The sequence below is a fragment of the Molothrus aeneus genome, chromosome 2 (assembly GCF_037042795.1).
Source record: "Molothrus aeneus isolate 106 chromosome 2, BPBGC_Maene_1.0, whole genome shotgun sequence".
In the NCBI taxonomy this organism is placed as follows: Eukaryota; Metazoa; Chordata; class Aves; order Passeriformes; family Icteridae; genus Molothrus; species Molothrus aeneus.
Window position 1 is genome coordinate 97,221,092 of NC_089647.1, and position 26,832 is coordinate 97,247,923.

At 39.2% G+C, this 26,832-nt stretch overlaps 1 protein-coding gene across 1 annotated transcript in view; it reads left to right on the forward strand.

The window, feature by feature from the left end:
* CLCN4 (chloride voltage-gated channel 4) overlaps nucleotides 1–25,874 on the forward strand; it is a 126,437-nt gene extending 100,563 nt beyond the window's left edge. The window contains exons 13-14 of the transcript XR_010783200.1: nucleotides 22,735–22,798; nucleotides 24,743–25,874. The gene's annotated coding sequence lies outside the window, so the exon portion shown is untranslated. The remainder of the gene's footprint in view (nucleotides 1–22,734; nucleotides 22,799–24,742) is intronic.
* Nucleotides 25,875–26,832: the final 958 nt, after the last annotated feature.

The following is a 26,832-nucleotide window of genomic DNA, read 5'->3' on the forward strand; positions in this document are numbered from 1 at the left end:
TTTCAAAGGAGATCAGCAATTCCTGTTATGAATTTCCTTTAGGGCTTCAGTAAATGCTGAGAATCTTCTCATCCTGTTGAATAAACTGCAGAAACAGAAAATGTCTCGGGACCCCTTGGGAATGCTTGTTGGCTATCTAAGCACAGGCACAGGATTATATAGCTGTGGGTATGGAGTCCTTGCTTGGATCAGTTTTACTTTATTGGTTACGTGTAAAGTTGTGTCATGCTGGTTGCTCAGCTGAAGCCACACAGTAAGAATTAAAATAGAAAAGATGTAGCATTCAGGACACAGTGTCCAGAGGTAATTATTTTGGTCCAGTCAAAACATGACTTTTTCCTAAGAAATGAGGAGGAAAAAAAGACAATGTTTTTCCCCACGGTACCTTTCTGTGCTTCTGCTGCAACAATTAAGTTAATATATCACATCTGCTGTGCATCTTAACGAGGGAGGGTAGTCAGGATCCTTACCTAACTCATCCAAGAGCAAGAGGCCTGAGATGTTTCTTTCTATAACCCTACAAGCAAAGTCTTTATTATGGCTGAGGAATGTGACTGGTGCTTATATCCTAGACCTTTTCTTTATATCTACAAGCATTTAATATAGATTAGTTTTCTAGCTTTCCCATTCCAACAGGCATAATAGTCAGTTTTTTTTCACAGAATTCCTAACCTGGAGACTAGTGATTAGTGTGTACCCTACTGGCATTTGTCTATACATCTAAGGCACTATCAGGAGAGGAACTAAGAGCATAATCCAAAATTAATCAATGAAATGAAAAAGGATCTGAAACTACTGTAAGTTTTTTTAGGAAGTTTGGATTTTGAAGATGAGAGTTTGAATTTTTAGGCTTTCAAGTTACTAACTTTGACTTCTGGGAAAAAAAAAAGAATCCAATCCTCCAAATAGTTTCAACCCAAGTGGAAAAAGAAATTTTTGGCTCACAGCTTCTAAAAGGATAATTCAGCCTAATCCAATGTTCAGGAGTAACTAAAATTGTGATGCCAAATTTCTGTTTCTAGCACAAATTGTTTTGTTATGCCAAAAATGTGTCTTGAAGAATTAAACTGCCTGAGGTTAAAATGTTTTCCCTGATTTACAATGTTTGGTTAAAAATGTATTTAGGCCAATGACAAGCAAAGCAGGGTGTAATTTAACTTGAAAAGAAGTTACTATAATGGTGAAAACGTCTCTGAGAAACTTTGGATATATAAAAGATAAAGGGAAATGCTGACAAACCAGAACTATCACAATGCCAGAAAGTAAAATGCTCTTAAATAATGTGCATATTTTGTGAGGTATTCTTTTTATAATTGACAGTGGAAACGTGTATACTTTGCAAATTCTAATCATGGCAAGTGCTGCAAGATCAGCGAAGGTTTATATATAACTTCATCTGCATAAAGCAACTGCAGTGAGCTACATCCCATCTAAAATTAATGAATTTACAGATCAAGCCCAGTATTCAAACACCTGTATTTAAGTGCCTACCCTTCTCTCTGTATCTGAGTGAGATGTTACAGTGTGTTAAATGCAGTATCTAGAATTGCTTTTCATCAGGTGAATAGCTCTTGAGGTCCAGGGAAGTGGGAAGTTCAGCTGCCTGAACAGACCCTTTGAGATGGTAAATATTTCCTCTAGTTAGATATTTTCAATTATTCTACACAGCTTGAGCTGCTGCTGCAGAATATCATGGGCTCAATCTGCCAGTCCCCAGTGGTGCCAGCCTTGGGTGCAATGGGCCATTTCACATGGCACTGACAGCCTGGCTCTGGGTAACTGAGTCTCACCTTTTGCTTACTGGATTTAGTAGGGGCTCAATTCAGTTGTATGAACAAAGGTGGCCTTAAAATAGGCTATTTCAGAAGACCCAGCATGTCAGGAGAATCTGCTCAGGTGCCGCAAATATGGGTCAGGCCTCAGGGGACAGCTGTGCTGTGCTGGCCAGGCAGCAGCAGAAAGGCAAAATGTCTTACCCAGGTCATTTTAAAAGGCACTGGGTGCTGAGCTGGGGCAACTGAATGGAGATGTCAATTTTCATTAACTCTAACAGGAACACAAGAATCTGGAAACGGAATTTCTGTCTGTGTCTTGTGTTTAAGCTGGTTATCTAAACTCCCTCCATGACCCGCAAAGAGAGATGTTTCCATCTTTTGCCTTAGATGTTTATTTCAATGTGGAACAAATCTTTCTGCAGAAAATCCTCACCCACTCTGTGTTGGTTAAATGGTGGACCTATATGAAATGCTGCAGGAAAACAACAAAGGGGAGATGAGAAAAAATGCCAGCTATATTGTGTATTATTTTTTCAGAAGATCTTTTTATTAGTTCAGAGAAGGTCTACTGAGTTCACTGGAAAATCTTTCAAGTTTTAATGAAAACAATTGTAGGTCCAAAGATACTTCAGGTCAATTAATTCAAAAGAGGTTTTATGCAATAATACACCAGTCTATTCTGCTTTTATAGCCCACCTGTTTTAAGTGAAATACTTGGTGGGCCTGTATTTGCAATACAGTGAATTTCTGGGCAATTGCTACAGGACCTTATTTCAGTACCTGAATAGTTTTTTATCTTTTATGTTCTTATAGGGCTACCTAGAGATTAAATAGACCAGTTCTGTTCCTCTACAGTCATTCACTGTCATTATCAGAAAATGCAGGGACATGTAAACTCTCCTGCATGAGCAGGTCAGTTCAGAATTGAACCTCTGGTTATTGCTGCTGCCAAGCTATAGTAACCTTTATTAAAGATTGGTTCTTTCCTTAAAAGAATTTTCAGGACTGAATCTGTGTTTCCACCTTCTGAAAACTGGAGGTTGGTATGGGGGTGGTGTTGCTATTTGTTTTTTGGATTTTTTTAACTGAGAAACCCAGATAATTTTGTGACTGCTTCTGGACCCCACTTTGATTACAGTCTTTGTAAGAGGTAAGAACCATAGCAGAAAATTGAAGGAGTTGTCTTTGTTTAATTTTTTTTTTTTTGACACAGAAAAAAAATCCAAAAGAAAAAGCTGCTTGCTGTGGAAAATACCATCTCTGCCTCTTTCTCTAAAACATAGATCTAAAAATTGTTATTCCAGCTCTCTGGTATTTGAGTAGCTGGACAGTTTAGACTGAATATTGTCTTTTAGCTAAAACATACAGTTTCTAGGTGCCAGTCAGCTAATAAAAGAAATTGACTTATACTGCTGTACTAAATTAAATTAAATTGCTGTGTTAACTAATTTTCTTCTGTACTCCAGATTAGATTGCTATGGATTTTCTCATAAAAATAATGAATGTCATCTGTATTTTAGTACTAGTCTGGACTCATCCTGACCTGTGAAGAATTTTGCTGTCAGGAAGACCTCACACTATTTGATGAAATGTGTTTACAAAAGACAGTACTTCAAGTGATTTCTAAGCATGCTATGGTCATACTAGGTAAGAAGCACACATAGTTTAGGATTACAAACATTTTTTATGCTATTTATCAGAAAGGGGTATGATACTATTTCACAGGGTAAGGGCTTTCAGTAGGTTTTAATAAGTTCAGTGCTACAATTTACTGTGAAATTGAAATTGTTTCATGCCAAGGGCATAATCAGTGTGAAAATAAGATTGGGATTTGATAAAATATGAGTTTGAGGGAATAAGTTGTACAGGGAGTTAGCAGTAGAGCCTGGCTAAAAATGAGCATCTTAGCTTTACCTTTTAGGAAAAGGAGAATACCTAATTTTGATTCAGAGCAGATTCATGTTTCAGCTGAAACTTCAGGCCTCCTTTTGATCCATTTGAATATGACAAAGGACTTCACTGGGTAAGACAGCAGCTGAAAATAAACCCTTCATTATTATTTACTTTCCCACAGTGATCACCAGTAACCAGAGAAAGTGACTTTGCATGCTGCACCGCGGGCCAGGAGGACAGGACAGCCCACCCCTGGCCGGTGTGAGAAACAACTGCTCACTTGGAAAATCTAAAAAGCTTTATTAAACCTTAACAAAAATACCACAAAGGACTACATAAGGAAAAAGCTGCAGTGCTGGGAACTACCCCTTGTGCACACCACGCATCTGGTTCATCTTCAAGATGGATGCTCAGTCCTTTATACCCCTGGGGTTGCACCAGCCAGCCCTGGCCCCTCCCAAAGTCTGTCAGTCAGCTCTTCTTTGCCATTTATCAGTGCAGACTGCTTTCTTGTAACCTGATTGGAGGTCAGGTGTTGCCATGCCCACCCCCTGAGCACCAAGCTTTTCCATTCCCAGCTGCCCCATGCAGGGGACACGTGTGCAGCTTCTTTGTACCTGTGCTAGACAGCCCCGGCTGTCTGATGGCAACAATACAGCAGGGAAAGGGAACCATGGGGAGAACAGAGGACATCTAAACTACAATAACATAACTATACAGCACTAAAGCTTTTCTTAATAGTCACACAATAGTTATTTAATTGCTAGAGCCAATAATCTCATTATCCATCTATAACACTGGAGAGAGTGGGGAGCATCCTTGTGGGAGCATCCTTGGCACGGAACATGGATCCTGAGGAGAAGCTGCTAGGGTGCCTTTCAGGGCAGTTACAGAATTGCTCTTGGCAGCACATTTCACAGGAACCAATAACATTTAATGCCCAATGTGGGCAACACCAGCAACTGTGCAGTTGTGCTCAGCTATATCCCCTCCCCTCTATGAGTTAAGCCCATATTGGCTCAGTCCTGAAATCTCAGTTTGATGTTCTGATGTGAGAGCAGAAACTGAACTGGAGTGTGTAATGCTGAGAGGAATAGCCACAGTGTGCCAGATTGCCAGACTGCTGTGTCCAACCTCAGCCTTTCCTCCAGACAGCCTTTCCTCTGCTTATAAAAATAGCCCTAAATTTGTTTTAAACTCACACTTTTGAAAACATTGCCCTTATGTAATTCTTGACATTTTGCAAAACACACGTAACTGAGCGCCAAGCACAATTTTTTTTGTCCCTAAAGGTTGGATTTCCAGTAGTTGAAGAGTAAAGCCCCACCTCCATACCTGATACATTTCAGTTTATCACTCCACTTTTCACTTGCCAACGCCTACAAACGAAGACCTAGGGAAACCTTTTCAGGTTGCTAATGGGGAACTCTCTGGTTTGGCAGTGCTAGCAGGGTGCAAAGCCAGAGCAGAAAAGGAGGAAATTAGTCTTTCACCCTGGGAAAGCATTGCCTACTGATATAAGGAGCCATCTAATCTCAGTAGCCTTTTTAAACAGTTTACATGAAAAGAAAAAAACCCGAAACCCAACAAACAGAGGGAAGAGAGGAAGAAAGGGATTTCTGTTGCAAATTGACAGGAATGGTTGTATTGAGTTTCTGATGATATAATCTATCCACAGCAAAGAGTTACAAGGAACAAAAGAGGCTTTATGACTTTTTAGAGGGGGAGAAATGAGAACAGAATGATGAGGCTGAACATGCTAACAAACTTTTCCAAACTTACCTGAGTATTTGAGGATTTATAATTTATGTTTCTGCATAAACAACACATCTACCTGGGGTTTTTTTTTCAGTTATTTTGGTGAGATTTTTTTCTGTTTGTGACTCAGCTATTTATGAGTGTCCAAAAGAGAGATTGTGCTCTACAGTCAGAGATGACAGCAACTCACTAGGCTGTTTTCAATGTGAATTAAAAAATCTACGTTACCGTACCAGCAGTATGTTAGCAAGTGCAAGTTAGTTTAAGAGAGGCCATACAAAAACCATTTATATGTAATAACTCTAATATTTGTCTTTCCTGCAATAGCAGTATGCAAAATGGAAGGCATTTGAGAAATCCCTGAAATAAAGAATAATATATTTAAGACCAATAGACTGCAGAGAAGAGAGAGAAAGTTCTAGATGATCTTTTGGACATGAAATTAATCAATGGAAGATGGTAAAACCCTGAAGTTTAAAAAAAATACAAATCTAAAATGTCTTCCATCTTTCTGGAACCATTCAGGTCAGAGATATCTTAAAATTATGAATATTCATCCGCTGAGACTTACTGGGTCACTAAAGCAGTGAATATGATTTGAAAAACTGCATAAAGGATAACACACAAAATCTGAGAACTTAATTCTTGACTATTATTTCCTAAAGCAGCAAAAATGCCAAAGAAATATGAGGAAAAGACTTAAAGCATTCAAAAAGGGACATAATGACCTGGGAGATGTAAATTAGATGTTCTGCCCTCAGGAACATGCAGGACTCATGATTCAACAACATGAAGTCTCTGGCAGCAATATTGGCTGCAGGTATTCTCATTATTATATTTTCCTGATTTCACCTGCACAGTTTCTTGAAATCCACTTGGAATTCCAAGAAACTGTGCAGGTGAAATCAGGAAAAGGTAATAATGAGAATGAAATGATTGCGACAATCATTTCAATATAGTTAATGGAAAGTTTTTAAGGTTTGGTTGTTTTTGTGGGGTTTTGTTTGTTTGTTTAAGTTCAGAACAGCTGCACAAAGACTGAAGCTGAGCTGCCCCTACCAATTCACACTTTATATTATAAAATCTATTAGCTTGTATCTAAAGGGTTGATATAGCAAAGCTGGTGTCTTGTTGATGAGAGCAAAGACACTGAATGAAATAAATGCATTAAGACTGGTAAAGCTGGTAAAATATAACTACCTAGAATCATTCTAAAGGATTGAATGCCATCTTGGTCTCTAACCTTGGGTCAACCGCTTTACATCCTTAAATATGCAATTCCAGTTACTGCTTCTTCATCCTGCACTGATAATAGTTCAGAGTTTAACCAGCCAAATTACTTTTAAAAGGGAAGTTTTACATTCTTTATAGCTCCAAGGATTGGTGTGAAAACTTCAAAAGCTAATTTTATGCTTTTAAGAAAATTACCAGCATACTGATATCTTCCTTGCCTACCAGATATATTTCACTCATCAGAAATGTTTCTCTAGGCTGCTACCCTGCAAAACCAAACTGACCCATTGCATCTCAGAACTTGGTGTTGCCCAGTTGTTTTGGGGGTTCTGGGCATGACAAAACTAGACCAATAACCTGTTTAGCAATGCTCTTTTGGATAACAAATTTCTTCAGGCGTAGTCAGCCATCTTAGAGCCTTATCTAACATGAAAAATTTGCAACATAAATAATTTTCATAATAATTGCAGGGATTGGAAAGTAATTATGTATAAAGATAAGTGCCTGGAGATAGATAAAACCCATGCCTGTTGACTCTGGATTTTGGTAAGTTCTGTAAGGGTTTCCTACTGCTAAATTTCAACTAAAAACCTGTTGGCTGTCAATGGGGTTGCTTTTCCTCTAAATAGGAGAATGCACAGACAAATTCCTTTTCATAGATTTAGTTCCTAACTGAATGATCCATTGCTAAGGAACTCTTCCCAGCTGGTGCCTATGATTAACAAACTTTATCCAGGTGTCAGTTTTACCACATCTTGAAACTGCTGACTGCCCATTGGAGTCTTACTTCTCTTCTGTATGGAGATACTTTTGACTGTTTCTGGGTCAAGGTCAAGCAGAAGTCTTGCCTGTAAGCATGCCTATTTCCTGAAGATGAAATTCAGTATCCTCCTAATGATATAGTACATCTGAGTGCTACTCAAGATTTCCAGAGAACTACTGGCTTTCTAGACATAAATTCAGTAACAACTTCTCTGTATTATTTTTCAATAAACAAATGGGAGTTTATATTCTTTCCAGGGCTCTATATTTTTTCCATACCTGTGTATTAATGTTACCCTCAGTGTCTTTATTAATTGTCATCTTTCCAAGAGCCATTACTGCTGTACATGTCACAAGTATCTTTTTGCAAGGAGTTTCAAATATAGAGGTGTGCTGCAATGTATAGAAAAGTGCTTAATTTTGATGAATTAGTCATTATTTATTGCAATAATTAGCTCAGAAAAGTGGAAGAGAGAAGATGCAAATGCAGAAATCATGATAAATAGGTGGTATAGCATACAAGAGGTACTAATTCAAACTCTGAAACAATGTAATTCAGATGTGAAATGAAGCAGAGCCAATGTATACTAAGGAGCAGATGGAATTGATGTATCTCAGAACAAATCATCATAGGAAACATTTGGAAATGATTAGGAAACGCAAACAAAGAGGTTGCCTTAAATCCTAGAGCTTGCTAATCACAAGCTATTGATTAAAAGAACCTGGAAAACAGAACTATTGTGAACAAAAATGGTAGACAGTCCAGATCATCAATAAAAATAATAAACAGAAAAAAGCTGTAGTACCTCTACACTCTGAAAATGTGTTTCTCTGAATAGCCTCTCTGGAGCATTTTTGATGCATTCACTGAGAAGATATTCCAGGTCTTCACTCTACATTTCAGATCATGTTCTGGAAGCCGAGCATCTCACATATATGTAACACCTTACATAACTTCCTGCTTTAGGTCTTCACTGATACTAGCCCTACCTCCTCTGTGGTTCTCAGACAAGGCTTTTCTGAATGATCCTGAAATGTGCACAAACCTCTTTCTAAATTTTTTTTTTGCTTCAGTTCTATGTCACATTATTTTGGAATTCTCTATGTTTTTAGGATGCCTAGATGAAAAGATACCAAAGGAATATATTCAATAGAAGACATTTTATATGAGCAAAGAAAGGTAGCATTAAGTAACAACTACTTTAAGATTAATATATAATTTAAATAATCAAGTCAAATAAAACAAGTTAGGTCTCAGTTATTCCTTCATTTCTTTGCCAAATTTATTGCTCCCACATGTGAAATTTGTCAGTCTTATGAGAATAGCCAAAATGGCCCTAAGTACCTTGGGTTTAACTTGAATTTAAATGCTCTAAAGTGCCTATTTTCATAGAAATAAAATCTCTTCAGGGTTAGCTTATTATTTTTCTAATTTGATATTTTTTAATGTGTAGTATTTTAGTCCATATACTTCAGATTTCTTTTTCTAATTTAGCTTTAGTAAAGTGGCAAGTATTACTCTATAAAACTTTACTGTAGGAAAAAAAAAGTCTAAGGAAAATATTTTCAGCAGCAAAGAACTATGAAAAGTCTGAGATAGGTACCACAGTCTGGGCCAGACATTGTTGTCTTCATCACAAATTTGTTGTAATGGGAGTGGAGACAATGACATTTTAGATCACATTGATATTCACATGACCAGAATTCATTTCAGTTTACTTTCTAAGTTTACTGTGATGCTCAGGGTTACTCATCTGCCAGTGATGTCTTGCCATATAATGGAAGCAGTAAAAATGCTGTGAAGAAAGCTCCCTTGTGTCCAGCAGCTTGTTACCAGGATCCTGCGCTGGTGTAGCCTCTGCAGTCCTGTAAGAACCATGTTTGTTAGCACTGAGCATTGAGACACACAATTCAGCCATGGCAGGAGAAATTAGTGGTTTTTCTTGCTCTATCGGTCAGATTGTTTTTCAAAACCACCACCTGTCTGGAGCAATAGGGTAGCTGTAGGTAGTTAATGTGGAGGGTGAAGGGTGTCTGATAAACACAGCTCTTTCACAGAAGAATGGAAAAGTATATTTGGGTCTGTATTTTTATATGCTTTTACTGTAGTGTTTTGTTTATCTTCTTAAAACCTTCATTGGTTATAACAAGAAAGGGGACTGTGATTAGGAAATTTTACAGCTGCATTTTAAGAACTTTCTCAACAAACATCTTCCAGAAACTGTACCAGGGGGACTTTGGAGACACATTTATTTCCAGATAGTTTGTGTTTGCTCCTGCTCTTATTGGGTATTCCCAACAAGGAATGAGCTTAGAAAAGAAGAAATACAAAACTAATTTATAGGAGTTCAGTGAAAGAGACTTGGATTTTCTGCCAAAGGAAACTGTTCTAGAAATTATTTGTAAGCATACTCTAAGTAGGGGAAATCCTCCTAGAATTCACTATAATGGATGTGTCCAACACTGAGGTGCTAGTTATACCTTCATCAATGAACTACCCAGAATTAAGGAAACAAATGGAAAGAGTTTTTTGTACTCTGTTGCTTCAAAATCTGTACTAATAGATTTATTCACTGTAACTGTTTCTATTGTCCTGGTGTGATGTATATGAATAACATACATTATTTTATTTAAGATTTCTGGGAGGGAAGGGAGATGTTGTCCAAAATAGAGGGAAGAAAATGCAATGATACTGGCCATACTGGTCTGCAAATTATTTAACTGCATGTGGTACAGGCCTTTAAATTCACATAAACCTTTTCTGTGGTTACTGCATTCACAGCCAGTATTGGAAGTTTTTCTCTGTTCTTTTATTTATCGCCAGATTCCATCTAGTTATACTTTGAGAAAAGCTAGAAAATTGGAGAATAACCCATTATTATTCCTTCTACTTTCAACTAACTGTCAATCAACCTTCCCACACAATTCTCCCTGATCTTCCTCCTGCTCCCATAGAAAGTATTTGGCTTGTTAAAATTTATTTTTTTCCCTGCAACATTGTTAAAACATGTATGATTCCATCCTTTCAGCTTGTAATGACCACAATTCCAGTTGAAGGTCATTTTGAAGCATTTTTTTCCAAATGAAGATGCATGGTGCTATTTTCCCAACTTTGCATTTGAAAAAACAAGCTTATTCCAAACTAAATAAGACCATACTACAACAAAATGTTTTTTCCACCAGATTTTCTCTTCCATCCTTATCTATAAAGAATTTTTTTTTCAAATAGGGAATCTTATCTTTACTTCATTTGATTCACAGTTCTATAAGTATAAATCTAAGTATATAAAAGCAAAACATTTCTTAATGCAGTAAAGCAGAATACTTTTTTTAATGCTTTTTATTTTTAATGTTTTTTTCTTTGATTCTCAGTGTCAGAATTATTGCCTGTTCATTGAGCAGTGAAATGCATAAAAAGTAAGACTTATGGCTGCCTGGTAGCAAGATACTTCTGTCCTACTGCTTCATGAGATAATGATTGCTCATTAAAAATGTCTTTAATGGGAGGTGCCTGCCTCTGAGGAGAAGGGAGCTGGGGCACTCTGGTGGCTCAGGCAGACCCTTTGTTCCCAGACTGTTAGAAAAGTAGATATATGTGAAGTGGAAAATCCCCAGCTCTGCAATTACCCCTGAGTTTATCTGAGAAAGCAAAAGCCTGACTCAAGCTTCAGGTGGGGACGTGTGGCAGCAGCCCTGAGCACAGAGTGGTGTCCGCTCTCAGCAAGGAGGAGCTGATTTGCACAACCAAAGCTTCCCGGGGGAATTTCTCACCCAGAGCCCACCTTCTGCAGGGTGGCACTGCTGGGTGTCACCCTCTGTCCACGGACTGGAGAGACAGAGGGTCACTAATATGGAAGCTAATATGGAAGCTGAGGGACAGCAGGGAGTTCAGTGTGGCAGCCCTGAGGCACTCAGAGCTGGCATAAAGGAAACCTTTGGAGAATAGATCAAGTGCTGATTTTTGACATGCATTTCTGACACATTCCTCAGATACTGTTCTGCAGCTTGCACAGGTAGAGGTTAGCGTCTGTGCCTGTGTAAGAGTGATGCTCTTAGAACATATCAAGACTTTATGTTTTCCCTTATTCTTTGTTGGGAAGGTGCTCAGAGGGGAACAGTGCAAGGTTGAAAGCTGAGCTCTCAGAGAGCTGAGCATGTGCAGACAAGCACAATATGACTGTAAAGAACTCACTATGTCCATTACCATGAGAAAAATCTCCTTCCCATGTCTCTTTCAGGTCTCGCTGTTGCAACAGAAACCAAAGTCATGCAATACTAAAATGTTAACGTACTATTTACTGGATATTCACCATTATACATCATCAAATACAGCATTGCACTTCATCTCCAGACCTTAAAATCTTCAACAAATTTGTAGTTTGTTGATTTTTTTTTTCTCATTACAGACAGAAGTTTATATCTCTGTTACTCTTTGGTTTAAAATGAAAAAAACACAGACTCGTCTTTGCCCAGATTAGGACCATATTTTACCTCTGGCAGACGAACAGGCACCTATTAAAAAGTCAGCACAAGCAGAAAATGAAACATCTCTGTCACTTCTCAATAACCACCAAATAAAAACCTTAATATATTTTTTTCTTAGCCTTTGATACAGCTTGATATATGTTGATACTATCTCCTAATCTAAAGAGAATCCTTTTACTTGCCCCATCGCTGTCACTTGGGAGAGGAGCAGCCACTGGGACATAACAGCCTCTTCAAAGGACCATTGGACAGTGACTCTGCTGCTTTATTGAACAGCCTTCCTGAGAGCAAAACTCAATTTTCACTGAGCACATGCTACCTACTGGTCTTGGCAGATTCTGCATGAGGAGACATACCACCAGTGTAAGAGAGGTGCTCCGAGCAGAAGAGTATGCATATGTTGATATGACAAATTTGATTTTGAGCAAAGGCATACTCTAAACACAAAACCAAAAGCTTATAGATGGATGGCTTTACTGATGCAATGATTAAGTACAGGAAAATTTATGAGATGTTATGACGTGTTTTTTGTTGAAGTAAAAAATATGAGTGGTAGATAAGAAAATGTTATCAGGAATAAAACCCAAGTTCCCAGCTGAAGGTACTGGGAACCTTTACCATGAAACCAAAAGAAGGATAAAAACTGTCATGGCCAATTAAAAGAGCCTCCTACTGCTTGTGTTTAATGTTAAAAAATCATGATACATCCACAGGGAGACAGCTGTTAGATGCTCAGCGATATTGTTACTGACCTCAGTAGGAAAGGTTAACATGTACCATGAACCTGAATATCACCAGTGTGCTTGTGATAATGAAAGCCATATGGCACAATCAATGCTTCAAGGAGGTTTAATTTTAATGAAAGATCTGAAAGGCTCAGGACAGAGCCCCGAGGCTCACTGACGCTCAGAGAACTTATGACTGAAAAAGGCTTGATCACCACTGGAACTGAAAGGGTCGTTTTAGAGTAACCAAATCTCCTTCCCGCCCATGGAGCTTCTCAGACAACAACTGCTGAAGTGATGCCAAAAGCAGCTGTTCATTTGAGCAAACCTGAGGAAAATCTGAGGAATGTCACTCAAGATCCTTGTTCCTTACAACAACTGTCTGAAAAATACAACTGCACCTTGTTATATGCTAAACAAATGGTCAGTTTGAGACAGCATATGCTAAAGGATGTGTGGAAGAAAAGACCATAAAAAATAAGTGTAAATTTTAATGAACTATGGGAGATACTAAAAGCTTGGTTCTAGTCATAATGGAAGCTTCATATCAGGCTTGGAATTCTGGTGTGAATCCCGAATGACTGACTGAACTAATAAAACTGGGAGGTTTCAACATGGTTTCCTTCTCTAACAGTTTAAACTCTTAAATTAGGCCCATTGAGCATGAATAAACAATCTTTTCCCACCGTAACAATTAATTCCCTATCTGCTGGTCCCTTACCTGAGCAAAGCACACATTACATTGTGTTACTGACAGACAGTAAATGTATGGACACAGTAGTTCTGGTTTGAACTCTGATGCAGACCCCCCCTTAGGGACACTTTGGGTGTGTTTAGTTCTATGTAAAGAGTTGCATAATTTAAGTCACATAATTGTATTGCATTCCTGAATAGTCAGAAAGTCAATAAACTTTTTCTTCTGCTGAGGCCTATTTCTATAACTGTGCTATTGAACTCTGTCACTAAGATTTTTTTAAAAGGCTCTGAGGTCAATAAAAAGCAAGGCTGAGCTACACAGTTTAAAGAGGGATGTATAGGGTACAGTAATTTACAGATAAGGAAATGACTAATTTTGACTGAACTTTAATTTCAGTTCACTGGAATCTCTCAGATATCATATTTTCTGTCAATGACTTTTAAAGATCATGACACGCTGTAAGAAATTTGCTTCAGAAATACAATTTCAGTATTTCTGATAGGATACGAGAATCTCTGTAAATCTCAGAATCCCAAAGTAGAAATAAAAAATAGCACAATGAGTCCTTGGATATACTGTTCACTAATTAACAACCATCCTGTTTTGGAGAACATAACAGGCAATTGCAAATTCTGTGTTAGACTTGCCATATTTATTTTCCATGGATAAATTTAGTAGGAAAGGTTTTTGTAAATTATTGGTGCTGCGCATCTGTTGTCTTTGTTTGCTTGCTAATTAAGGTTTTGGGGCTTATTACCCTGAACAGCTCAGAAAACACTGATGAGATATTTTTCTTATATTTGAAAATCAATAAGGAATCTTTCATAAAAAAAAAAAGTCTTAGGTAATAGCAATAAGAAAGTTCACAGTTTTAATGTAACCTAATATTCCTAGAATGTTCTCAGGAACATTCCAGTGGTGACTGGATTGGTAACACCTACTGTCTCACCATTACACCATTTGCACACCATTATAGTACATCATAAGAAACAAGCTACAAGCAAACCCTGCAGTTTGGCTTTCCTGACTGCATGCCAGCCGAGTTTCTGCAGAGAAGGTGATGAGGGGTCCCCTTCTCTCCAGGGTCCAGCAGACAGGGTGCTCTCATTACATGTGCCAGCTGCTCAAACAGGCAGCACCTGTGATTCCAGAGCCTTCAGCTGGCTGTAGGAGCCACATAACCACTACTCTAGTTGTTCAAAGGAAGGAAATTATTTCAGGCACTAAATGCCCTATTCCCAGGACACCAATTACAGAAGTAGCTCCTTAGGCAAATACAGACACTGATGCTCTTCCAGACAGGTCTGTCTTTGGTACCACAGTGCTGGCAGTGGCAAACCCCTGTCTGAAAGCCTAAAGTGTACCCATACAGGGTCTAGGTCCCTCCAGGCCTCTAAATGAGCTCTATAAATTTGGCTCTAGGCTTTTGGACACTATGGTAACACCTGCCACATCTCTGTGGGTCCCAAGCTGAATGCCTTACTGGATGTTTCCTCACATGCAAGGCACATATGCGTGCATGTGCATGCATGTGTTATCATTTATTTGATCACTTATTTATATGCAAAAGTATATCTTCAATATTACTACATTATTAACTTGCTTTCATACATTTTGTATAGGCAAAAGAGCAAGGACAAGACTTTGAGCAGTGTTTCAAACAGGTTATCTTGAGTCCATTTCTCTCTAAGCATACATAAAATATATGATGGCATGACATGAAAATGTCAGCACTTTTAGAGAGGGTTTGTCAGATGACCAGAATGGAAACTGAACTAGCTATGAAGGTCATGTGCAGCTAGCAAAGGCAGCCAAAAGACACAGCACTTGGTGCAGCAGATGATGCAGAAGAGTGCAAGAGTGGAGGACAGAAGCCCTGTACCTGTGCTTGGTGATGGTGGTGACATGGCACAAGGCACAGCCGCAGCACACATGGGATCAACTCCCCTGGCACAGCAGAGACCTTGACCCAGAGCAATCTTCCCCAGGAGGACGGAGGTCCAGAGCACTAAAGGATGTCCTGTGTCTCCCTCTGGGACCAGGGAAGAGGGAGTTCGAACATGCAATCCATGTGCATGGGGGAAGGCTCTAAGTCAACAGGGAAAGGAGCTGGGAGAAGATGTCAGCAGGATGCATGGCCACAGGGATGCTGAGAAAGAGGGAAAATTGTAGACTGGCTTTTCTATACTCAGCCCTGGTGAGACACCTCTGGAATGCCAGGTCCAGTTCTGAGCTCCTCAGTATAAGGGATACATGGAGATTCTGGAGTGAGCCCAGCAAAGGGCCACAAATGTGACAAAGATTAGCATCTTCCATTTGAGGAGTTGTTGAGAACTGGACTTAATGGTCTTAAAGGTCTTTTCCAACCAAAAAATTCCATGATTCTATGATTTTATTCAGCTCAGAGACGAGAAAGCTTAGGGAATCTCGTCCGTATATGTAAATACCAGGGGGTGGAGTAAAGAAGGAGCCAGACTCTGCTTGGTGATGCCCAGTGACAAGACAAGAGGCAGTGGGCACAAACTAGAACACAGGAAATTCTGTATAAAGATATCTGTAAGAAAATACTTCCTTCCTCTGGATGTCATCTGGCACAGTTTGCCCAGAGATGCTGTGGAAACATTCAAAACCTGACTGGACATGGCCTGGCAGACTCTGCTCTGAGTGGAAATTTTGGGTAAGGTGATTCCCAAAGCTCCATTTCAAACACCACTGCTCTCATATACCTACTTAGGCCAAATGATGCTACTTTTTGGAAATGTGGTAATTAAAAAAAATGTCTGCAAGAAAGCCTTATGACACATCCATTAATTTTGCACTTATCGTACCTGTGTTCGCTGATGTATGTGTTATTTTTTTGCACATATGGAAGCACCCATGCATAGATTGCTGCTAACAGGAAATACTGATATGCTCACAAATAATGCAAACACACATAGACATGTCTTTACATATTTATTAGCTAATTTCTTTTCTTGAATTTGTAAATCGTCTAAGAAAGTGTCACTTCTTTGGTGTCACTTTCTAATGATAAATAAAAATATTTGCTAGCAATAATGAAGGGCCATACAATAGAAGATACCTGATAATTATATCTGGTGCAGCAGTGTTTTTTTGGTTGTTTTTTTTTTTTTTTCTTGCTAAAACTGAGTGCTATTAAAAGCTGCATTTTTGCATATTAAACATTATCTTGTTCAGTGAAAGATTCCAGTCAATACCCCATACAGAGGTTAGGGAAAAAAACCCAGAAAAATATCTCATGCAATTTTTAAAGGATACCAAGCAATCCAATCTCACTAGGAAGGGATTTCTCCACCAGCTAAGAAAGTGTTCATTTTTGGGTCAGCTTGTTTGCAGCTGAGGGCTTTTAATATTTCAGCTGAGGCAATGTGTTACTACAGTCTTTAACAATTACCAGAAGGAATGCAGGAACAGTCAAAGCATCTGTTTTCCAGCACTTGCAAACACAATGGCATTCTGAAAAACACAGGTATCTGGAGCCCTGAACTCTTACTGCATTGCCTAGGACAGAGAGGCAGAGACCCATGGATTTCTTTCCTCCTTGTATCCCATTTGCTATTTATTTGCAATTTCATCTCTTATGCAGTAATTTTGGTTATAGCCTGTGCTCAGCTCATTTTATTTGCTTTTTCTATGTTGCAAGTACTTTTTTATTTCTTGCTTCTCTTCTTCTCCCCATTGTTTCAACCTGCTTTAAAGCTAAGAAGTAGCTAAACTTTTGATTTTTATCTGGTTCTGATGCAACATCTATAGATTTTTGACCATGATTTTGAAACCTTGCTGTGATCCTTCTCTTCCTCTGGTGGAAGGGATGATTCAGAAGCAGATTGAAAACTGCTCTCTGCCCAGATATGTGTCCACAGTCTCTGTATGAGGTCGAGACAGTTGCTGTAATTGAGGATCTCCAGCATAAGGAGCACCACAATAAAAAATGTATTATAAAAGTATTTGGGGAAAAAAAATGAATACTTAAAAACTTCCTTGAAAAGGGAGTCCTATGGGACAACAGAACAAAGAGACAGAATAAGGATGAAGAAAACATGTCTGTGGAGAACAGAAGTGCCTGCAGGGACATGTTTTAAGAAGGAAGATATGTGAGTGGAGTAGGAACTAACAAAAAGAATTATTCCCATCTGCCTTTCATCTGGTGGTAAAGAAAGGTCGAAGATATATTCTTTGGCACATTGTTAGAAGAAAAGTAACTCAAAATTAGAGGTGAAAATTATGGCAGATTTGCAACGTAGTTATTAAAAAACTCAATCAAAGCTGTGAAGAGCCACAGGGTAACAAAGAAGGGCAGCCATTGCTGACAGCAGCTGGATTTACTTTTGGTAGAAAGAAATGCCTCTTGTTCCTGAGCACAAGGCAGATTTTTGTACTTCCTTGTGCCCTGTAGCTCAGCTCACTGGAAGAATTCAGGATTGCTTTGCAGTCGTTTCAATGAAGATCTCAGACTTGCTGAAAAAATCCTTTCAAAATAACAAAAAGGTGTAAAAGGTCATGGAAATTTTAACAAAGCTTTGGAGTTAAAAGTGTAGTTTTAATTCCTTATGAAGTCAGTAATTTCTTCTGTAATTACAGGTGGTAGAGGAATAAAGATGACTATCAGCTAAAGTTATCTAGAAGGCTAATGGTCTCCTGAAATCAAACAAAGAAAACTGTTTTACATATGGCAAAATCCTGGCGTGTTCTGTAGCTGTCCTGTCATTTGTTCTGTTATCCCAACGATGTACCAGCCTAATTTGGTTTTGGTATGTTTTTAGATGCAAACAGTGGAACCAGACTTTGGTGTTTCATGCTGAGGCTGGATTTTTTTTTTTGTTTTACACCAATTGTTGCAGGATATCCAAGGTGGCTTTGTGGAGAACAGCCCTGTTCCAGGGTTAATACTCCTGATCCAAGCTGCCCACATGAACAGGCCCAGTTATCCTGCCAGGAAAGCTTTCTGCTCTCCCAACAGTGCCTGGCTCCAGCGGGGTTCTTTGCATGGTCCCAGGAAATACTGATTCCCAGACAAATTCTTCATCCCTTCTGCAGCTCTTTAACCTCCAACACTCATTGCATGACTCCAAGCAGGGACTCAGAAGTCTTGCCAGTCTTGGTATTGTCTTGCTACATAACCCACCACAGAATGGGGGGATCTCAGTTCCCTGGGTCTGCTCTCTTTCCTGAAGGTGAACACAGCTTTTGCTGGGAACACCAATGCCTTTCTGTGCCCATTCCATAGCTGGAATGTTAGGACAATAACTAAATACATTTTCCCTTCTGATTTTTTGGCAGTGTGATGACTAGGGATACACCATCCCTAGAAATGAGAAACTGTGGACTGCGGGGAGCTCTATGCATGACACATCTGTTTAAAATCTCTCTTTGTCCCTGAGATTGTGTCTGTCTGCTTATCTATCTATCTATCTATCTATCTATCTATCTATCTATCTATCTATCTATCTATATCTATCTATCTATCTATCTATCTATCTATCTATCATCTATCTATCTTTGTCTGACTGTATCTATGATCTGTAGTTGATTTCTCCTTAAGTATAGCATGACCAACAACCAGTAGAGGTCAGTTACAGCAGACATTCGAAGATTGAGTGCCCTTGAATTAAACCTAAGACCAACCTACAAAGAACTCCCAACTTATTTTGCAGAAGAAGTAAACTAAATGTGACAGGAACTCACAGGGGTAGAAAACTTTCAGTTGGTCTGGTAGGTATTAACCACCTCACTACCCCAGCATAATGAAACTCCATTAAACAAAATGAAACTCTAGAAGCCCCTAGGATTATGTGAGCTGCATTCTACAAAGCAGATTTGTATTCCCCCTGACTGGTGAAAGCCAGAGGAAAAACTACTGTCTGCTGCTAATGGAAATTATCAACCTCTCCTCCAAAGAATCTTGTTTGTCAGGCTCCCTGAAAACAGGCCTCATTTCAAAAAGAATAAGAACGTTAGAAAAGCCAGACCCCACATTTCCCTATCTCCAGTCTTAGAAAATTGATGAGTGGCAGGGACTGCAAAGCAAGTGACACTGGCCATCATTCTTTGTAACTGGGATGACTTGGTATGTTGTGGTTTGTGTTGTGTCCGTTCTGTTTCCCCAACTGTTCATGTTAAAGGTCCTGCCCTATTCCCAGTTATCTGTCAATCCTTAACCCCTCCCCAGTTACTATGGTTGTCGAATGTATCATTTTTGTTCCCCACCCCTGGCACCCCTGCCTCCTCTTCCAGAATCTTCTGGCCAGGGTGTCGGGTGATTGGCTCAGGGACCAGGGCCCCTCCCTCAGTTATCCACGATTGGTTCTGGTGTTGTGTCAATCCCCAATGTATCTTTTTCTTCCCTCTTCTGATTTGTCATCCTTCACCCCTCCCATCCCCTTTAAAACCCGGGGTTTTTCCCCACGTCAGGGCTCTCAGCTTTCTTCTCCCTCACTCTCAGTTCCCCCTGATCCGATAAACCCGTTTGCCCCGAAGAAACTGAGAGACGCCTCTTCAATCCTGCGGCTCGGAGTATCATAGCGGCCAACGTCCGTAAGGCAGGTTATTGCCTTAGGCGCATTACTCGACTTCGTGTTGGGGAAGCGCCCCCCTTGGCTGGAGACGGGCTGGTCATTCCTAGCCTGGGCGTGTCTTTCCACCTGCCACACCACTCCATTGGTCCTCAAGGAACTGTTATATTATTGAGGACCACAACATCCTAAAGTTACCATTGTTTGGCTATCTGCAGCTTCAGAACAACAGAGCATGAATTACCTGGAGTAATTGGCATTAGTGTGGTTTCAATTTTAATTACTTAACAAAAGACAGTGATACATGATAGACTTCTTTCTAGCCGAAATGATCTTTTTTTTTTTTCATCTTTTCAAAATAAAAAAAATGTAATTTGGGCTGTAAAATCACATCAAGTCCACAGAAAGCTGATGATGATTTGACATAACCAGTACTATCCTAAGATTGCTTTTCTTTCAGAGAAATTGAGAGATTTAGAAAAATTTAGACATTTAAATCTAGACATTTAGGAAAAATCAGTGAATCAGATTATCCATGCCAGACTTCAATAATGTTATCTGGAAAAAAAGCAGTAATTAACTGAATACCAGACTCTTCTATTTATGAGGCTGGATAGAAGCAGATGTATTTGACATTTGTATTTGTCTGGACAATTGATGTCAGAGTGCAAAATGCCTTACTTTAATCAGCAGGAATGAAATTAATCCCATCTAGTTTAACATGATTCAAAATAAAGTTGTGAGTTTAGCTAATCATCCAGACTCCTGTATTCTGTGGAGATTTATAGACATTTGTGAAAGGTGATTCATTCCACCCTGGATATTCAGTAGCAGTTGGAATAATCACTCTTTAGAGGTGTCTGTCCTTTTCCCTTGGCTATAGCAGAAAGCTAAGTGCTAGTTTAGGCTAAATGATTAGCATTTAATTGGAAGGCAAGATTAATCCCAGTTCATTTTAAAAATTCCCTGGCTACAACAGGCTTAATCCTGTCCCATGAATTTGGTAACATACTTTACTATTGCCTAGAGGTGGAAATGAAGTGTGTTTGAAGCTATGAAACACGAAGACAGATTCCTGCTTAGTGCTAAGTTACTGGAACCACATTAACCCTTTTTCCCAACTTTCTCCTGGGTTCCAGTTTGAAGAGATGATTGGTTTGAAACCTGGATTTTACTTTTCAGTGGTGACAATTTGCTGGGTCTTGCAGAAATGCAAAGGCAGCCAAGGCAAAGGCCCCAAGGGACATGAGCCTTTTTTCTTTGATTCCCTCAGTCAGGAGCTTCATGTGGAGAAGGATGATGATTTTCCTATTTTTCAGAGCACAAGACTGAATCACAGACATTAAAGCCATAACCTATGGCCCATAACCAGGTTTAGGATTAAATATTATCCTAGATTGAGACAGGACTTCAAAAATTATGAACCAGTCGGATGCCTGATCAAGGATGTAATATGAAAATGGATGCATATCACTCCATCTTCTACTTCTAGCCTTTTCTTCCTTCCACTCTTCCCTCTCATTTTTAGCTCATACACAATTCTCAGACTACTCTAACAATTCTGAATTCCCTCCCAAATTCTTCTTCTAGTGAGAATCCACTTTGATCATGATAATAAAATTAATTTTTCTATAGTAGTACATTAAATTGCAATTGTGTAGTACTGAGTTTGGATCACAATCCTTCCTAATTTTCTTCTGCAAATCTGGTGCTTCCTACCATCATTATGCAGCAGCAGAAGAAGTGAATCACTGACCCTTCCTAGGGGAGAGTCATATAACACAGCTTCAGGTTTCTATTACTGAGTTTTATAACAGTAATAAGGTAAGAATTTACTGCTGACCTTATATGCAGGAACAAAATCTTGCCACTTAATAAAGCTATCAAATATTCTGGATTTTTCCGTGTAAGACATCAAAATTACAATACCTGAATGTCCCTGGCACTACAAGGTAGCATTTAATGCCATTATACAGAATCATATGGTTTGTCCATATATTTTATAATCCTGGAAGATACTGTGTCTGGAAATTGGTTTTATTGCAAATCAATACATCCTAGATATTTCCATCAAAGATTAAACATCACTCTATCAACAGCTCTTGTTAGGGAAAACCACCTGGTGTCTATGCAGCAAAGGTTATTGTATTTCCCTTTCACAGTAGAGGTTTCCAGTCCTAACAATGGACTAGCTTCTTATAGCTGAGATTAAACCTGAGAATATGACAAGCAGAGCAAGGTGCTTCTCTGTTTATTGAATTATCTGGTGGTTTAAACAGAAAGCTAAAAAGATAATTCTCCCCACAATGTTTCTTTTATTTTCCCAAGAAATCATATGTGTAATGCCAAGTTCTAAAAACATTGTTCTTCTAAAGATTTTTCCACTTCCATTTTTTCAGGTATACCTGTCTCTCCAAAAAAAGCAATTTTAAATTTGTTTAAATCTTGAATTTTGTGTTTTCACATGCAGCTGAAACTAGATTAATTAAAAGTGGAATTAAGGTAAGACTTATTTTCCAAAACCATTATTCTGTTACATTAATCACCGCAACAATTTCAATATAAAGACTCTCCTACTGAAATCTTCAAAGCCACCTCCAACTGGCCCAGAAAAACTGAAAAAAAAAAAAGAAAAAGAAAAAGAAATATTAGCCCTCCTTAATTTAAATAGCTTCACAATGAAAATTGTGAGATTCATAGTAACTAGAACACAGTTAAGAATGTTTATAATGTTCTAGCTGTTCATTGTTCAGGAATCATGGCAATCACTTGCCTTTCTAGTTTTTTAGAATTAAGTTATCCTCAAACAAAATTTGAATAATTTGTGAACATTTTTAATGCATTTTTCTTCAGCAATTTCCATTTTTTTTCAGGCACGAAACAAAAAAATCTCCAAAACGGACTGTGGAGTCTGGTTGCCAGGACACTTAAGAAAATGTGAGTTTTTTGAAACTTGTTTTATAAAGACTTAGCTTGTGTTTGACTTACATTGATGGATGAGATGTTAATTGGTTGAAGTATGGATGAACATATGGATAGAGAAGACCCACACTTTGGGAATGTCTTCTGTAAGCCTGCCTCAGCTGGAAAGTGCATGGCTCTGCTAGCATGGGAGTTACATTGCAAAAAACCACATGCAACTCACTGCTTCCACTTTGCCTCCTAACCTTGTATATTAACTTGGGACAGTCTGGTGTTAGCACAGCTCTACAGATTCCAGACCACAACTGGCTTGGATATGGTGAGATTAAAAACTGGGCTTTTGCCAAAGTGGACACAGAGAAAAGAGAACATAATGATGGTGTAACGGGTCCTTGCCACACAGGCACTCTCTGCTGAGGCTGAAGGTGACACGCTCATGTCGCTGTGTTCATGCCACACCTGTATGGCCCCAGCTGTGGGACGGCCAGAGCAGGAGCCTGCGTGCTGCTGCTGCAGAAGGGTCTCCCCTCAGGGCTCTCCAGGCTGTGAGCAGATGGCACAGCCAGGCAGGGGATCTGGCTGCATCCTGAGCAGAGCGTGGGGTGCAGAAAGGACCCTTTGCCTTTCTCAGGCAGAGCTCCTGGTCCCCTGGTGAATGCAAATCCATCTCCTCCCCTGCAATGTGTGTAGGGCAGAGCAGCACCAACCCTCTGTGCACCTCCAGCCACCGCAGTAAGAGAGAGCTGGACTTAAACTAATAAATCACATGACAGAGATGGAAGAATCTGTGCCTTCTGCTTTATACCTCTCCCTGTATGATAAAAGCTGCCTGTTAGCTTCTTCTGTGCAAGTAAAAAAAACTTTTCTTTCTTTTTCCTTATGCATATTCTTTTCTGATTCTAAGATTCTCCATTTGCATCACAGTGCTATCCTAATTCCCAATGGTATGGGATTATTTTCACATGTTCTTTTTTCTTCCTAGATTAAGCTAGTGATTCATTGTACCCACTAAAGGCCTTTTCTAAACTCAGACCAGTATAAGAATCCCTTTTCTTTGCTCCCTGACTTTAAAACTTGAGAGAGCACCAGTAATTCAGATGCAAGTAGCAGTGCTGGGAATGGTTTCTGACTCACTGTAATTACTGGAGCAAAGGCAGTTAAATTGAGATACTGCTAAGTCTGCTCCAAGGAGTATATAGCAAAGGGAAAAGATTCTCCTCCTCCCTCCTCCTATATGTAAAAATAACCGTATTCTAAAAGGGCAGGAACACAAGAAAGAAAAAAAGGGCTTTTTTTTTTTTTTCTCTTTTAGCCTGAGCTTCAAGATGATATGCCCAAGAGGGCCAACCAAAAACAGGGAACCAAAGTTCAGCTCTAGCATAAAACTGAATGAGCAGAGATTCCATTAGAGATTAAAATGACAAAATTAAGGTCAATTAATTTAGGTCAACCAAGGAATGACCCAGTTGTTAAGTATGGGCCATTTTCCACATCCAGAGTATCTTGCCTGCTGCTCTGGAGAAGCCAAGTCTCCCATAGATTCTGTGGCACATCTGCCAGCACTTGTAGCTATCTCCTAAGCTCTGAGGTTTCCCAAATGGCAATAGATGCCAATGCTTAGGCATTAGTCACATACATATGGGCATTTAGGTGTCTTAGTTTGCAACTGGACATCTCATAGAATAGCTGTTTCCTCTTTCATCTCTCTGGAATCATGGGGTGAATTTTTTGTGGTTTATATTGCATATAAAGGTGAAGAAAGCATTTAGCAGTTATTGGAAAATGAATCACACCATTTTTTTAGAATAACAGTCATCATTGTCAGCCCTTTATGTGCCTTGTCTTGTAAAATAAATTGGCAAGCACACCTAGAAAACAGCTTCAAAATGAGTGTAAGTTAATAGGCATTTGTCAAGAACAAATATATCTGACAAATTGTGTTTCCTTTCCCTACAGCAGGGTAACCAGAACCAGGAAGAGCCAAGAGGCAGTACTTGTCACACAGTCAGTTCTCAGTGAGGCTTCTGGCACTGTGACCTGTGGGCAATTCTACAAATAAACAAGGGAAATGTTACCAGACTGAAACTAGCACGAACAGGTATAGGAGCTGCTGGGAAAACTCTGCTCAGAGAGAAGCTGTCAGCAAGTGCATTGTCACAACAGTGGCACTGATGGGTATTTGTCACAGAAAGAGAAGGTTTGTCTCAGGCTTAACATTTTTCCATTAGCTCCCAGACACCTCAACATGTGGAACAGAGGATATGTTTCTTATATTTGCAGCTGATGCAGACTGTAAATTCACTGCAGCACAGGACTGAAAACAAACATGATCCTGATGAGGTGGGATTAAATCCACACATGTTCCTGACAAGGTGAAGACAGAGTAGAGGTAGCTCTCCTGAGTCCACAGGGGCTGCAATGGCTGGGAGGGGAGTGTTATTCAACTTTGACCTGGTGTCATGAGAAAGGCAAGCACTATATTTGGGGTTGAAGACTTGAATGATTGTTTTTATCCTTTTGCTCCAAACAGCTGGTAAAGTCTTGCACTGAATTTTGTATTCACTTTTGGACACTGCCCTTGTAGTAAAAGCAATGTAGGATGAATTGAAAAGAATCCATAGGGAAGCAATGCAAATGATGAAAAACCTCAAAAAACGTGACTTACTGGAGAAGACTGAAAAAAACTAGGGACATTGAAGCTACAAGAGAGGAAAAAAGCTGGGGAGGTGGAATTGGTCTTCAGGCACAGCAAGGAAGGCACTACCTGACTGCCATGTTTGGGTGCTGGAGGTTCAGCACCCACCCTGATGAGAGCAAGGATGGAAATTCAGCATTTCCAGCACTTGGGGCTTGGCCTAGCCCTCTTGGGAGAGCTGATGGGACATCAGAACAGGACTGCAATAACTGCAGGCTGAGAGTTTGCCTTGAATAAAGTAATCATAAAGCATGCTAATTCAAGTGACAATTAACTATGTATCATGTCATGCCTCTGCCAGGAGAGAAGTATACAGTTTATAAATCCTGTATCACTGTTGGCTCTTGTACTTTATATATATATATTTTTTTTTCAGTAATAAAAGGTGAATAAATAGGTGTGATTCTTCTATAGTGAACTTGGTGAGTAGTTCTGAGCAAGTTTAGATGGGTATATCTGAGGCAAGGCTTTGGGAACATGATAGAAAGCTGTCTTTCAGTTAAAAGTTATTTTTTATACTGCGAATTGGAATTTATGACTCAGAGATAATCCCAAAACTATGTTGATTCAGTAAGAGGAAAAAAATCCTCTGAACTTCATTTCACTCATCTTTCCCACAGCACATTAATCCCAGTAAAATCCCTCTTTGTTCTCTCCTTACCTGTGCACCTTTGCAAATTTAGCTTTGCTGTTATTACCCCTGACTTCCATAGTTCTACACCACAAAATCATTTTGCTTCAGAATTGTTTCAGTTCCTATGAAATTACATGGAGGAGAAAGCTTGTCTGAGAAGGGGTGAGCAGCTTTGTTTCAGGGAGTCACTTTGATCTAATGTGAAGGTGTGAGGCTGGTAGCCCTTCCCTTCCCTTTGCCAGGAGAGCTGTTATCCTTGATTATAAAAAGTCAGAAATTTTATCCTTGATTATAAAAAGTCAGAAATGTTGTTTTTCCTCACTATAGCTTTCCCTGTTTTCCTCAGGGCTACCTCTGGGATACATTCCTGGAGACCTGCCTCCAGCTGGATATGCCCTTTGACCTCCCTTCAATGGGAATTCATTAGCAAGGCTATGATTCACTTATTTGTCTGTTGACAGTTATCTTAAACTGAGATTAGATAAGGTTTGATTACCACTCCTGATTTTGTTAAGATCTATTCTGCCCAAAATAAAATCGCTACTGAAATTCACTGGTTTACTTTAGCAGAAATTAAGCAGTAGAGTTAACATTCTTTATTACAAAAATCAAGACACATTCATACAATCCAAAAGTTGCTAATAAATTGCTATTTCTTTTCATAGCCACAATTTCCTTAGCCCAGTAAAAGCAAACCACTGACAGATGGTCAAAGCACCA